The following is a 13525-nucleotide window of genomic DNA, read 5'->3' on the forward strand; positions in this document are numbered from 1 at the left end:
ATCACAGTAAGAGTGGGGACATTTGGGGATACTACTCTGACAAATTCTGGTACGAGAAGCTCACCTGATAGTGTTGCTGCACTTCAAATAGTCTGCTCTTCCCTTTAAAGGACTAGTGTATTTTACCACCTTCCAGTAGAAACACAATACACACCGGCTTACTTTCCTTCATTTACTCCCTGTAGTCTCCGCCATTCACATCATTCCCTGTTTGGCTCGTCTCTTCTTTCCTGAGGTTCCTTAGGCCTTCCAGTGTGTTGAAAGGGAACTAGCCATTTAGGTCCTTTGGTGGCACTCTCAATTTAATCTGTTGCTGACACCACATACGATATGCAACTTATCTCCTTTTCACATCTCTTTCTCTTTCCTATGCACTTAACAGGCCGTTTTCTTTAGATATTAGAATATATCAGTATTCCTGTTTGAAATCAACATTCTGTCAAATGACCTTTGAATAAAATACAGTTCTTACCTTCTACTTGTCCATTTAATACACTTTGCCCTTTCTGATCCACAGCTCCAGAGACATGAGGAACATCTTTGTTGGGCTTCTCAGACACACACTGTTAAAAGTAGCATCAGTAATGAGTTGCGTGAAGACTTCCTAATCCTTTTCCAAGAAAATATCTGAATTTATGATTTTAATAACTATCAGACTTGCAAATAAGAAAACCGTATTGAACACCAAAACATTTAAATACAAAACCTCATATATGCTCTCTTGATTCAGCGTCCCTTTGAATCTTCATTTGGCTATTGACTCTCTAAACTGATCATGGAAGGCCAGAATAAATACTTTCAAAGGCAGAAGCCTGGCTTGTATGCAGATTTCAAAAAGGAACTAACAAAACCCCTTCCTTTGCATTCCTGACCAAAATAAAAGGACATGTGAAATAAGTTTTGAAACAAAATCTTTAAAAGTGTACTTGCTATAAATGAAAACTGCTTCTAGTAAAATGGCAGACATTTGTTTCAGTGTCAATTCATACCTCACATGATCAGAAACTTTGGAGTATATCATGCTGTGTATCAACAAAACACTGTCGTAGCTGCTGCTTCGTTTAGGTAAACAGAGGCTTGACCTTTTTCTTGACGAAAGAAGGGTTGGATCGAATGGCAAAGTAGTAAGAAAAACTTTTCTTAAAATTATGATGAACTAGTAGCAGAAACAATGTAGATATAGGTATGGAACTCTTCAGAATGTGTAGTAAGCATTCAAACGGCAAGTATAAGAACATGTATGTCTTAGTCACCTAAAATGTGCCAAGCACTCATTTCACTATGCACATTTTCTTTTTTACACACAACAACAATAATAATGATGATGATGATGGAGTGAGCCTTCCTACAGCTTGGTCACTCTAAGACGTTGGAGTAAAATGATGATCCGTGGTCCTCTCTGTCCAGAATGTCCCTCGCCACGGTCTACACGACTGGTCCTTCTCATCTTTCACTTGGCACCTTTTGCCACTCTCAGATCTTTTCTGACTACCAAAATTCCCACTCCCACTCTCATCCTCATCCTCACTACAAACGCCCCCAATATTCTCTCAACTAACATCGTCCATTCCCTACCGATGAAGCCTTTATAGTGACTTATAACAGATTGCTGTTGACTTACTTTTCTGCTCCGACCACAACAACCTAAACCCTCCGCTTGTACACTCAGTAGCTAACTGCTTGGTACGTACTCAGTATACAAGGACCAATTAATTAAGGTCAAAACATTTACACTAATCTCACTGAGAAGATCTCAAAAGTACCAAATCACTATACCGTTGGCCCTTGAACAAAGCAAGGCTTACGGGCTCTGATGGCCATGCCCTCGAAAATCCACAAATATCTTTTGAAACCTCAAAACCAAATCAAAAAAACAAAAATTCCTACCGAATTTCCTACTTTAAAAGCGATCACACTTAAAAATCAAAAAGTATATATGTATTGAAAACCAGAACATTAAAGCAGAATCGCTTGTATATGCTCTCTAGGTCTAATCTACCTTTTCGGCCTAGTTTGGCCATTGATTCTGTAAACTGAGCATGGGAGGTCAGAGTTAGGATAACGGAATGCTGAGCTTACCAACAATATACACAGTCGATTAATGCATGTTTTCCCTGTTATATGTATTACATACTGTATTTTTACACTATAAACTGAAGGAAAGGTTACTAAGAAACTCGTAAGGAAGGGGTGCTGGGTGGCACTGTCGGTTCAGGGTCAGGCTCTTGACTTTGGCTCAGGTCATGATCTATACTTCCTGAGTTGAACGCTGACAGTGTGGAGCCTGATGAAAATTCTCTCTCTGCCCCCACTTCCCTACTCACGTGCTCTGTCCTCTCTCTCTCTCCCAAAATGAATAATTAAAAAAAAAAAAAAAAAAACCAAGATGCAAAAGAAAATCATAAGGAAGAGAAAATATGTTTACAGGATGGTACTGTATTTATTGAAAAAAATCTGTATGTATGTGGACTCCCACAGTCCAAACGCATCTTGTTCAAGGGTCAAATGTATACCTTTATGATGTCATCGCTAAGAGCTTACGGGAACTTATTATAGCCCCAAATGAGAACATCAAAAACCCATTCTAACTTTGCCATTCTTTTCTGGACACAAGGGCCATTTTATTGGCCTTTGAACATCTTCCCATGGAAAACAAGTATTCTTTGGGGGGCCTGGGTGACTTAGTCGATTAGGCACCCAACTTTGCAATTGCGAAAAGCAAAGCAAAAGGTGGAGGGGGGAGTTAAGATGGCAGGGGAGGGGATCAGAATTTCCCTTGTCCCTCAAACACAGCAGTATTGAGGTCACAACACTTGGAATACCAGGAATACAGGCTGCAGAGGGACAGAAAAATCTCCGCAGGTGCAGAGTGACAGCTTGGCGGGACAGAAGGGTGTGTATGAGAATTGGGAGAAATAAAATGGGCAGCACAGGCATGCAGTGGGGGAAGGCCTTTGGTGGAGAAACGAAAGGAAGGTAGAGAGAGAGAGGCTGTGGCAAGTGCATTTGGATATGAGAAAGCCTGTCCGGACCACAGACCAAGGAGAGGTCCAGAGAGCCAGTTTCTACTTTGGAAAACAGCCGTAGAGGGTAAAAAACAGAATTTTCAAGGTGGCCACACTTTCTCTCGACCAAAGCTACCACCTCCCATGCCTGGTGGGGAGGGAGCCGCCCCTAGGCTTGGTAGCAATCTCAGGGCTACACTGGGAGAGAACACCTTGAGTATGGTGGAAAGGGGAGGTATTGCCCTGCCCAAGGGAAAAAGACCGTGCAGGCACGAGCCAGAGGCCCTCTGTCCACTGGGCAGAGTGGCGCAACTCCACTACCAGGTCCGAGCAAAGCCGGATCCTGCAGGGTTTTGAATCCCAGCTCAGTACTCAGGTGGCACAGGGGACTGTGCAGCAAGGCAAGCCGGCTCCCCAGGCTATTCCGTGAGGATAGCCTAAACAGTGAGTTTTGAGACACCTCGTGTGGGCAGGATAGATGGGGTGTCGCCATGTCTCTCCCCATGACCAACATCGTGGGGCTTCAGGGAATGGACAGTGAGCCTCAGTGAAGGCAGGCCCATTACACCAAACCCTGACACTCTGTGCCTCGTAACTGCTTCTCTATAGGAGTGAGACTGACACTGATGGGACCAGATAGCCCCTGCTCTAGACCAGCACAGCCACCAGTCCCAGGCACCAATAGACAACTCTCCTCCGGTTTTCTATCTTAGTTTGTTTGTTTGTTTGTTTGTTTGTTTTCGTTTGAGTTATTATTCTTTTGTCTTTCCTTTTCTTTTTTAATGTTTATTTCTTCATTTTGAGAGAGAGAGTGAGTGATCAAGCAGAAGAGATGCAGAGAGAGGGAGAGAGAGAGAATCCGAGCAGGATCCATGCTCTCACTGCAGAACCTGTTGGGGGTTTCGAACCCACCAACAGCGACAACATGACGTGAGCCAAATTCAAGAGTCAGACGCTTCACCTACTGAGCCACCCAGGCGCCCATCTTTTCTTTCCTTTGCTTTCCCTTTCTTCTCTTTTCCCTTTTTTCTCTTTCTACTCTCCTCTTTCCCCTTCTCCCTTTGGAAACAGCCTAGTAGTCTCGAGTTGACGTGGGTCAAAGCTAATTATATATCTACATTTATCTCTATATCTTAATATATACCTATATATCTATACACAGATATATCTATAGATATATCTATATATTTTTTTCCTTTGATCCTCTGTTCTGGTTCTTTGTTTGTTTGATTGTGCATTTTCTCTATACTTTTCTAGATCTCCTTCTTCATTTTCCTCCCTCTCTTTCTGGATTAAGCCCTCTAGCTCCTTTGAGTCACTTCCTGGTCTTTTTTTCAACTCCAGTCATTTCTCTTTTTGTTTGGGCTAAGGATTCTTCCCCATCTTCTTCCCCTTTTTTCCAGGATTACTTCAACAAACAAATCAAAGCACACCTGTTGGAAGGCCCAAACCGCCACTCCAAGTAGCGAGAACAGCAGCCAAAGACGCACCGAAAGAGTGCACACAACACACTCAAAAAAAATTTGTTCAACTGCCAGGCCCTGGACAGTGTAGGGGGTCTTTTTATTACAGTAGTACTCGCAGGTGTGGGACACAGAACAAGCTATTAACACACATAAAGGGCAGGAATCTAGCCAAAACGACGAAATCGCAGAATTCCCCTCAAAAAAATTCCGGGAAGAAAGGACAGCCAGAGAAGGGCTCAAAAGAGACAGAAACCATATATGTGAGCACATTTTTGGAATGACACTCATAAGACGCATAGTTGCGCTTGAAACCACGCATAGAAGACAGCAGACAATCTACTGCTTCAGAGATCAAGGACCTAAGGAATCGTCACGATGAACGCTGAACATGAAATGGTGTAAAGGAGATACAAAGTAAACTAGATGCAGTGACAGCAAGGACGGGAGAAGCAGCAGACAGAATCCGTGAAACAGAAGATACAATTGTGGACAAAGATGAAGCAGGGAAAGGAAAGGAAGGAAATGACTAGATCACGAGGCAGGTACTAGAGACCTAGGTGATTCAGTGAGATGAAATATTAGCCAGATCCTAGGAGTCCCAGAAGAAGAAGAGTGAGAGAAAGGGGCAGAAGGTTTTTTTTGAACAACTTATAGCTGAGAGCTTCCCTCATCTGGGGAAGGAAACGGGCATCCAAGTCCTGGCGGCACAGAGAATTCCTTTCCAAATCAACAAACCCAGGTCAACACCACGACATGCCATAGCGAAACTGGAAAACTACAAAGATAAGGAGAGGATTCTGAAATCAGCTAGGGACAAACGGGTCTTAATCGACAAGGGAAGACACATAAGGGTAGCAGCAGACCTGTCCAAAGAAACTTGGCAGGGCAGAAGGGAGGGGTAGGAAACGGTCAATGTGCTGAATGGGAACATCTGCGGCGAAGAATCCCTTCCCAGGCAAGGCTGACATTTAGAACAGAAAGAGAGAGAAAGGCTTTCCCAGACAAACAAAACCTAATGGAGTTCATGACCACTAAACCAGCCCTGCGGGAGATCCTAACGGGCGACTCTGTGAGTGGAAAGCAGCAGAGACTACAAAGGACCAGAGGCCTCACCAAAAGCATGAAACCTTCAGATAACACAATGACACTAAATCCATATCTTTAACTAATCACTCTGAATGGGAATGGACTCAATGCCGCAATCAAAAGACACAGGGAATCAGAATGGGTAAAACACAAAACAAAACCAAACAACAAGATCCATCTATATGTTGTCAACAAGACACTGATTTTAGACCCCAGGACACCTCCAGGTTCAAAGTGAAGGTATGGGGAACCACCTATCATGCTACTAGAAGTCAAAAGAAAGCTGGAGTCGCCACACTTCCACCAGACAGACTAGATTTTAAACCAGAGACTGTAGTAACAGATTCAGAAGGGCATTGGATCATAATTAAGGGGTCTATCCATCAAGAGGAGCTAACAATTGCAAGTGTTTATGCCCCCAAAGTGAAACGCCCACACATATGAATCGATTACTCACAAACATGATTAAATGTATACATACAAATACCATGATTGTAGACGACTTTAAGACTCCACTCATGGCAAAAGGCGGATCGTCAAGGCAGAAAATCAGTAAGGAAACACAGATCCAATGTGTCATTGGACCAGATGTATTCAGATATACATAGATATATATTGGCCTCATATATATACATTTATATACATGGATATCAACACCGATATATTAAGATCTTTTCATCCAACAGCAGTAGAACGCACATTCTTCTTAAGTGCACATAGAACATTCTCCAATGTCTCCAAGTGACATCCTGGGTCACAAAACAGCCCTCCACAAATATAAAAGGACTGAGATCATACCTTGCATATTGTCAGATCACAACAACGAGCACTTGCTCATTCTTTCTCTCTCTCCCTCCCTTTCCAAGAGAAATGCAAACATTTCAAAAACATTTATCTCAGCCCCTTCCAAGAAAGAGAAAAACAAGAATAATAAACCTTGTGGGGCAACGAGCCCTGGATGGAAACCACACACAGACAGTAGAATTCCATAACCAATATGTTGACAATGGAGTTGACAGACAGTGATGTACTAAAAGAACAGACACTAAAGAAATAGTTTCTGCAAGGACAAATTAGGGTAGGGGTAAACCATTAAAAACGAGCCCGGTGCGGGGAACACATATGTGGCACAGTCAGTTCAGCATCCACCTTCAGCTCATGAGTCATGATCTCACGGTTTGTGGTTATCAGCCCCACGTTGAGCTCTGTGTTGACAGCTCGGAGCCTGCAGCCTGCTTTGGATTCTGTGTGTCTCTCTGTCTCTGCCCCTACCCCGCTTGCACTCTGTGTCTCTCTCTGTCTCAAAAATAAATAAACTTTGAAAAAAAATTAAAAATACCGTAATAAGCATGGGTTGAGAAGAGGGAAAAAGGAAAAAACAAAACAAAACAAAACAAAACAAATGACCAATCAATCAAGCATGAGCTTAAGACAAAAAAGAAAAGGAAAAATGTGAGCCAAAGAAGGTAAGTGGAAACAACATACATTTTTCAACAGGTACATAAGTAGGATTGGGAATATACTATGAAAAATAGTCCCTTTTAAACCTTTTAAAGATATATGTCTTTATATATGTGTGATATACATATATATATATATATATATATATATATATATATATATATGTATGTGTGTGTGTGTGTGTGTGTGTGTGTGTACGTATAGGTGTACATAAATATGTATACATATAAGTGTGTATTTATATATAAGTGTAAATATATGTGTATATATGTGTATATTATATATATCTCTACCTATATCTATCTATCTATATCTATCTATCTATCTATCTATCTATCTATCTATATCCATATCCATCTATGTATCTATGTATATAATATTTATGTAAAAGAGAGGCTTTGATTCACAGTATATCCCTAATAATACTGACTCTTATCACTCTACAGTTATCTGGTTATAAATACTGTAATAAAGAATTTAATTTTTTTCACTATAAATAAATTGTTCAATTCCTGGCATCTATCGCTTCCGAAAAGCTAGAAATTATTACTAGACTAACAAAAGAACAGAAAAAGAGAGGTTCCTAACACGTCAACATTCACTATGGAGAAAGAATTGGGAATGAGAATTCTAGGAAGAAATGGGAACATTTAAAGGATGTAGGTAATGGGACACAGATGGGGTTCAACCAACAAAGGCTGACGACTTTTTCCCTGCACTTCTAAGCTCACAATGGGAGGATACTAAAAATATACTGTAACCTTCTTTCTTATGTAACTCCTGATTGCCTCAATAGGATTCATTTGCGTGTATACATGTTAAACACTAAAACGGAATATAAACTGAAGCCTGACTTTTTAAATTCACATATTTAATTGTGATATATCATGCGTATTTTGTTACTTTTCAAACTCCATTCTACGGAATTCCATTTCCCTACTCATTTGTTCACATTCAAAAACCATGACATTGCTTCTTCCAAGCAAGACTTTATTTTAGGAGCTCCAGGAGTCAAACCAGTGCGTTTCCTAACCTCCAGGAGCTTATCATGATTTAGGGGCTTTGAAATGAATACTGAAATAAATATCAGATGTCTGAAACTTTAAATTTTAGAATCTGACACAAGGACTAGGAGGAGATAGTGTTCAAAGCTAGAATGGGCAAGATTTCTGAAATTAGAAATTTGACACCTTGGCTATGAAGAGCCTCTGCCCATAGAGCTACTCTTTTCAGCAAAATACGTATTCTTCGGGGAGATGCACAATTTTAACTTACTCTTCATGGAGTTATTTCAAAACTACAGGGGAACACCTTTGTAAGGTAAATGTTGAGAAATAATGTAAACATCTAAATTTCTACATTTTCTAATATGGTTTTATTCTAAATGTAGAACAAAGGATAGAGCCAAAGGAAAATCCTGTATCTCACCAAAATAAAACTTGCCCGGGGCGGGGGGCAACCTACAATAGATACTTGGACCCAATCACGTTTCATTTAGGCGTGAGTATTATCAGTCATGTTACGATCACAGTAAGAATCCTTATCCTTAAGCAAACGTCATATTGCCTCCATTGTGGGAAAGCTTGTCCCAATATAATTTGACGGTCATTATATATTTTCCAGCCCATTCTTTTATCAGCCTCCACCTGTAGGATTTACCAAAGTACAACAAAACAAAACAAAACATTCAACGCGTCATGTATCTGTAAAGTGGTTTGTTCTTGCCAACTTTCCATGACACACATAAAATGATGATACACAGGCTCCTCTTAAATTTTCAGAGTGAATAAGGGAGAAAACTCAATTCAGAGCAGGAAAGTGAGTTTCACAGGAGGGTACTTTACCTTGGTACCAAAATCTAAGTCTTGGCTAGATGAGGTAGACCATGAATCGTCAGGACCAGGTTTGTCGGAAAGCCTTTAGAGCAAAAAAATACAACAAACACATGTTCATTCATTTAAAAACAAAATTTAAAAAAGTTAAGGGAAAGGTCACCTATCTGTTTATTCCACGAAGTTTCTTGGTATAATGAAAAGTTGGCCTCTGGTTTTGTCATTAAGTTTTATTTTAATTCCGGTAATAGGAACATCCAGAGTTATAGTAGTTTAAGTTGTACAAAATAGTGATTCACCAACTCCATACTCACCCCGTGCTCATCATGACAAGGGCACTCCTTCATCCCCATCATCTCTTTCACCCCTCCCACCACTCACCTCCTCTCCACAACCATCCGTTTCTTCTCTGCAGGTAAGAGCCTATTTCTTGGTTTGTCTCCCCTTTTGTTTCCTCCCTTTGCTCGTTTGTTGCTTCTTAAGGGCTACATGAGTAAAATCATATGGTATTTGTCTTTCCCTGACTTTGCTTACCATACTACCCTCAGGCTCCATCCAGGTGATTGCAAATGGCAAGATTGCATTGTTTTATGGTTGAGTAATATTACAGTGTGTGTGTGTGTGCATGTGTGTGTGTGCGTGTGTGTGTGTGTGTGTGTGTGTGTGTGTGGATATACATATACACACACACATACATTCATATAGGGCTTCTTCTTCGTTCACTCAGCTGTCAATGGACGCTTGCGCTGGCTGTTGGAAATAATGCCGCAATAAACACAGGAGTGCGTGTGTCCCGTGGAATTCTTGTTTTTGTATTCTCTTGGGTAGTATCCAGTAGTGCAATTACTGGATCATAGGAGAGTTCTGTTTTTAATTTTTTGAGGAACCTGCATACTGTTTTCCACAGGGGCCGCACCCATTTGCATTTCCACCAACGGTGCAAGAGGTTTCCTTAGTCTCCACATCCTCGCAAACACTTGCTTCTTGTGTCTTGGAGTGTAGCCATTCTGACAGGTGTGACGTGGTATCTCGTTGTAGTTTGGGGGAGCATCTTTTCATGTGTCTGTTGACCATCTGTATGTTGTCATTGGAAAAGTGTCTGGTTATGTGTACTGCTCATTTGTAAACTGGGCTTTTTTGGAGGGGGGTGATGTTGACATGAATCAAGTTTTTAGACATTGTGAACACTAACCCTTTACTGGATTTGCCAAATATTTCCAAATTTGTTCTCCCATTCCAGAGGTTGCCTTTCAGTTTTGACTCTTTCCTTTACTGTGCAAAAGCTTTGTAGGTTGAAGTAGTCCTCAAACTTTATTCTTGTTTTATTTCCCTTGGCTCAAGAGACATAAATAGTAAAATGTTGCTACAGCCAAAGTTACAGAAATGACGGCCTGTGCTCTCTTCAAGGATTTTTTTTTTTTTTTATGGTTTCAAGCCTCACACTTAGGTCTTTAATTCATTTTGAGTTTATTTGTGTGTATGGTACAGAAATTGGTCCAGGTTCATTCTTTGGCATGTGGCTTGTCCAGTTGTCCCAACACCATTTGGCGAAGAGACTGCCTTTTCCCCACTGGATAGTCTTTCCTGTTTGTGGAAGATGAACTGACCATACAGTGGTGGATTGATGCCTGGGTTTGCGGTTCTATTCCACTGAGCAATGAGGCTATTTTGTACGCCAGTACCCACAATACTGTTTGGATACCACACACACACAAACACACACGCAGACACACACACACAATGAAATATTACGCAGCTCTAAATGAGAATGAGATCCTGCTACCTGCAACATCATGGATGTACCTAGATGGCATGAGGATAAGTGAAATAAGTCAGACAGAGAAAGACAAATCCTCTATGATTTCACTTCTGTGTAGAATGTAAAAAGGGGAATCAATGAACAAACAGAGCAAAAGCAGAAACACACCCATAAATGCAGAGATTTGACTCTTGCCAGAAGGGAGGGGAGGTGGGGGGATGGACAAAATGGGGGAAGGGGAGAGGGAAGTTCAGGGTTCCAGTTATAGAATGAATAAATCACAAGGCTCAAAGGTACAGCATAGGGAATCTAGCCTGTGGTATCGTAATAGCCTCATACATTAACAGATGGGAGCTACGCTTATGGCGATCACGGTGAAACATCCAGAGTTGTTGCATCACATATTACATTGTGTGTCACGTAGACCTCCGTTTAAGTAAACGTATCGAAGTTTAGGTTTCTATGTTATGAGTGGTAGTACTAACTAGAGATTGAAAGACTCAAAGTTCCCAAGGCCAACTTTGTTCCCACACTGGTCTTGCCTTACTTAGGTCCATAATAACTAGCAAGACACTCCAAGCCTTCAGGGGCATTCAGCTACCCAAGGAGGGAGACTGTGATCAAAATGGTCCTGGTAGTTGTGCCTCTATTTCTCTATACGCTGCCTGAATATTTTCTTCCCTATGAGCTCCCACTCCTACATCACTCTTCAGCACGGTTCTGTGGCATTCCCCAACCTTTCAATCTGTAGCCTATGAAGCCATACACTCCTACAACAAGGATGGGCTCCAATGACCGAGGGTAGGGACCATGTCCTGCTCCTGGAGAACAAGCGAATTGGGAGCCTCACTCATCCACACAGTCACCTCAACATAGGCATGTTACCACCGATCCAGATGAAGCTCCCTTGCTGATTTCACAAGTCAGACCTACCCCTGCCCAGCCCTACAAGTACATGGGAAGGGCATCACAGATTTAGGAAAAGAGGTGGAGTGAGGAGACAGCTTGCCTTGGGCCATACATCTCTGATGTTCGGAATCTTCACCCCCACCCCCAATTCCTTGAGAGGATCTAAGCTATCCTCCCTCAGTTGGGGTGGAAGTAGGGGATATCATATTTCTATCTGCTGTAAACAGACTCTTCCCAGAAGCTCAAATGATTTTTAATCTCTCTCATCAGAAAATCTGAGGTATGCTCGCACCTTTAATGAAACCAACACACACAAAAGCAGAAAACTGATCACGACCCTCTTGAACTCTCTATTTGAATATGCCTTTCTAAACAACTCCCCTAATCCTGGGTCCTTCATTCCTGTCATTCACCTTTATCTCACTTGGCATAACCCCCCAAATTCTGACATCTTTTCTCAAACTCGTATTCCTAACCAACTCAGTGTTGTTCTCCTTGAAACCTGGTCTCCTCTGCTAATTCGATTCTTACCCTCCTTCACTCTATTCATTAGACCCACTCCCCAGCCTTCTATTATTAAAACAGTTGCCTGCAAGATCAAGACAAAAAAGAAGGAAGGAAAGAAAGAAAGAAAACCAGAATTTAAATCGCATTTCTGTCACTTATCATATCCAAATAGGTCACTTCAATCTCTTTTGAGTTTCCAATTCTCCAGGGAAACAACCATTGGGCAAGGAGGTGAAACATAGGTTGACGGACCAGAGGGTGTTTTGAGGAATTAATCTCTGAGGTTCCCTAAATCTGGAGACTCTAAGTGCTTTTGATTTGGCCTCTGGAATAATGGAGAGTCCTTAAATGGCAGAAGTAGGGAAATTATTGGAAAAAAAAAAGAAGAAATACCAAGGAAAAAAGAGAAGAAAGTCAAAAGGCAAAAACACAGAACAAAAAGTCATTGGAAAAAAAAAAATCCAAAAAAACCCGAAAAGATTCCTAGAACTAGACAAGGATACTAGCCCAAAGGGAAACCAGCCTGGGAACTTAGGCAACAGAGAATCATATAGCAATATCCTCGAAATAGAGAGTGAGTTTAGTTAATGTAACATGGTCTACAACTAAATATCCTTCCCTTACAGAAAACTCATTTGTCTCAAGAAGAGGGGATATCACTACATGTAAGGAGTTGCCTGATGACATCTTGCTTTTTATGGAAAAGCCTTGACACCATGGCCATAGCTGACAACCACCCTAAAATCTCGGATGGTAAAAACAAGGGACTAGTTACCACTGCACTAATGACTTTGGTTGGCACTAGTGGTCAAATATATGAGGCCAAATGCTTGGACTAACCTGGGTTCTTAAGCAAACCCTAAATTAGTGTTCCGACATCATTACCTTTGACATTCTGAGTTGATCTGCCCTAGGATCTGTATCCTCATCTCAGTGCTGCTGAGGAACCAGGGAATGGATGTGGAAGCTTCACGGGCTGATGGGCAAAGCCCCTCAGCTACCCGTTAACTATGGAATCATGGTCGAGTCGTCAACCTCCCTGAACCACAGTTGCCAAAGTAATAAAATGTAGGCTACAACAGCACAGCTACTTGGCAAAGCTATACAATGACTATATAACTGAACAGATGTTACCCATAGGATATAGTGTCTGGTCCAGTGTAGAACACGCAACAACTGCTTTTGTTCTCTGCGTTCCCTTAGGAGACACATAATTTTCAGTTCATTCATTCCCTTCCCTTTCCTTTCATTATCCGTTTCATTTCATTTCATTCCTTTATACTTTAAGAGTGAGTGCCCACAGAAGTCGGGAAAGATATCCTAAGGAGGCTGTGAGCGCAAAACCCGACGGGGGGCTTGAACTCACAAACCTGAGTTGAAATCAAGAGTCACACCCTTAACCGACTGAGCCACCCGGGTGCCCCAGCAAATGTCATTTTTACAAATCCATAAATATCCTACCTGGCTATAGAATCTTCCTCAGCATTCTTATCTGCTCCT

The 13525-nt window shown here is 41.5% G+C and overlaps 1 long non-coding RNA gene across 1 annotated transcript; it reads right to left on the reverse strand.

Annotated features, from left to right (window-relative positions):
• On the reverse strand, nucleotides 1-13525 carry LOC145713329 (uncharacterized). Its single transcript, XR_014136393.1, has 3 exons — nucleotides 13487-13525; nucleotides 8863-8935; nucleotides 1-563 (listed from the first exon to the last, which is right to left on the reverse strand). It is a non-coding gene; the product is annotated as an uncharacterized LOC145713329 (long non-coding RNA).

Source organism: Panthera onca, chromosome F1 (assembly GCF_046562875.1).
Source record: "Panthera onca isolate mPanOnc1 chromosome F1, mPanOnc1 haplotype 2, whole genome shotgun sequence".
Classification (NCBI taxonomy): domain Eukaryota; kingdom Metazoa; phylum Chordata; class Mammalia; order Carnivora; family Felidae; genus Panthera; species Panthera onca.